The sequence below is a fragment of the Phragmites australis genome, chromosome 23 (assembly GCF_958298935.1).
Source record: "Phragmites australis chromosome 23, lpPhrAust1.1, whole genome shotgun sequence".
NCBI classification, from domain to species: domain Eukaryota; kingdom Viridiplantae; phylum Streptophyta; class Magnoliopsida; order Poales; family Poaceae; genus Phragmites; species Phragmites australis.
This window is the reverse complement of record NC_084943.1, coordinates 8,199,393-8,201,905: the sequence shown is the minus strand read 5'-3', so window position 1 is coordinate 8,201,905 and position 2,513 is coordinate 8,199,393.

The window sequence follows — 2,513 nt, the reverse complement described above, 5'->3', positions numbered from 1 at the left end:
GACAGATTAAGCCTTTGTCACCACCCATCATATGAAAGCACACTCGAAAGAAGAAAAAATGTAGTACTAATTTTCACAATGTATTTGATAGTACATTATATTTGGTGAGTAACATGTCACATATCTAATAACATAGTATGTCAGAAAAGACAACCGAGTCCCAAAATTCCCGAGTTTCACTATGGTAGCTCGTCTTTCACTATGATGTTAGTACTATAATTGACATTCGTATCTACCAACACGGATATATTACTTAACTATCAATATAGGTTATACATATTATATTACCTCGTCTTAAAAGTATAGTTACTTAAAGACCAAAAAGCGAACGAATATTATTTTTTCCCAGTCCCAAAGGGACAAACTGAAATCAGTTTATGAGCACTCCTAAAAAAAACTATGGTAGCCTGTGTTTCACTATGATATTGGTACTATAATTGGCATATGTATCAACCAACACAGATATATTACTTAACTAACAATATAGGTTATACATATTATATGATGTTCGCAATGTAATTGAACAATGACATATCATTTGAATATTGATGTCACAGCTTTGATAAGCCTTTCCATTACCCTAACCAATATATGTTGTGAGCTTTTGATTCCAGGATCCGAAGCAGATATGACACAAAATAATTCTCACAATATCACAACCTGAAAATATTTGATATCCATGTCACAAGTTGTACAGATTAGAAAGCAAGCTGGTATCAAAGTAGAAGACTCGGTAACAGGACAAATGATTTAGGATCAAAATTTCAGAACAGGGTCTATGGTATAGAATGGAATGAGGAAGGCGGATTAGGGGAAACTGAAGGGACAGGTTTTTCATATTGTTTTTTCTTGAATACAGTATTACAATATTCAAGCTCTAATTTGAGGCGGGCATTGCATAGCACAGAACTCAATGTTAGAAACCTAATAACTGCGGTATTGCTAAAAGTAACAAATATGAGAATCAGTAAGTACATGATGGAATTAAACAAGCGTGTGCAGGGGAATATAGTTTGATGAGATCCTATTGGGGTGAGAGGTAAAATAGTGTATGTTCAAATCTCGGAAGGATTGTGGAAGAGGATCAGAATGGAGTGCCAATGTATAGCGATATAGTCAATCAAGCCATTATGGGTGGGTAAAATGAGGGAGGAAGCAGAATACCAGTCAGTACTATGGTGGAACCACGAACAGACTAAATTCAAGTACTCAACTAATGGTACCATTTGGTAGTAATCCATATGCCGAAGTAACTAAATAAAAATTGTATTGAGAAGAAATGTTCAAAATCATTGTTGGCCCAACAAGGCTGATGCGTAGTGAGGTCACCACAAAGATATGGTCACAACATCTGGACATGGAAAGGTCGATGGATAGGCTCATGGGAAGCTATCGAGGAAGCAATAACAACAGTGTTGTAACGAGACAATGAATTTTGGATTTGTGCAGATTAGCTAGTCATGTCTTTCGTGGTTAGTGGAGGTGTGCCTAATAGAAGTTCCAAGGATGCTTGAAGAAGCCTTTTTTCTGGGCTGGACTGGGGTAGTCGTCCTAACCGCTCTAAATTTAGTTTCACCTGAGTGAACTAAAGCAGCAATTTTTCAAGCTAGACTTAAATACGTCTACATAAATCTAATCGAAGATCTTTGAACTACTGCTATTTACCAAAAAAAAAAAAATGTGCGAGAATAAGATTGGAGCAATAAGGGAAAGAGACTAAAACTTGATTTATAAAACAGCAATTGCAAGGAAAGATCAGAAAAATATTGGATTTGAGCTTAATGTGAAGTTTACCTCTCGAATATGAAGCTTCTGAAATGGCATCACCATAGATTAGAATGAAATCATCTCAAGGCTGTAAGTCCTCTACTTGAGGAGTATCCTCATTGTTGTTCGATATGGCTCCTCACAGGCATCTAAAACCCAGGCCAACCCAGTAGCCCCCTGAATTGTCAGGCTCGCCATCGCTACGGTCAACCGAACGAGCTGTGCCCATGGTGACCCGGCCAGCGGCGGACGGCGGGGCCGATGACGTGAAGGAAAATGCAGCTGCCAAGCATGGACCCGAAGTCAGCCTTCCACTTGAGCATTACGCCATCGCCCATGCTAAGCTCGCCCGCCGGTAGCTCGATGCGCAAATGGCGGAGCTCCTTGAAGCAGCGAAGCACCTCGGAGGGCGTGCCTGGAAGCCCCATAGGAGAGAGTTGACGAGGGGTACGAGGGGCTGGAAGCGGCGGGAGACAAGGGAGCAGCGGTCGAGTGCCTCGATGTTGTCGATGCGCTTGAAGATGATGAGGAGGCGGTCGAAGTGATCGTCGCTGGTGGCCCCACGGGGTTACCAAAGCAGGAATAGGCGATGCGGTGCCCGATTCAGCGGCGGCCGACCTACAGGGGTCTCCGGGACGGGGGCGGGGGCGCGGTGGTGGAGAGGCGGTCGGCAGAGTGGTCTTTGCCTGGGGCGCCGGGGTGAGGGCGGCGCCCTTGGTGTACTTGGGCGGTGTCGCGATGGGAGC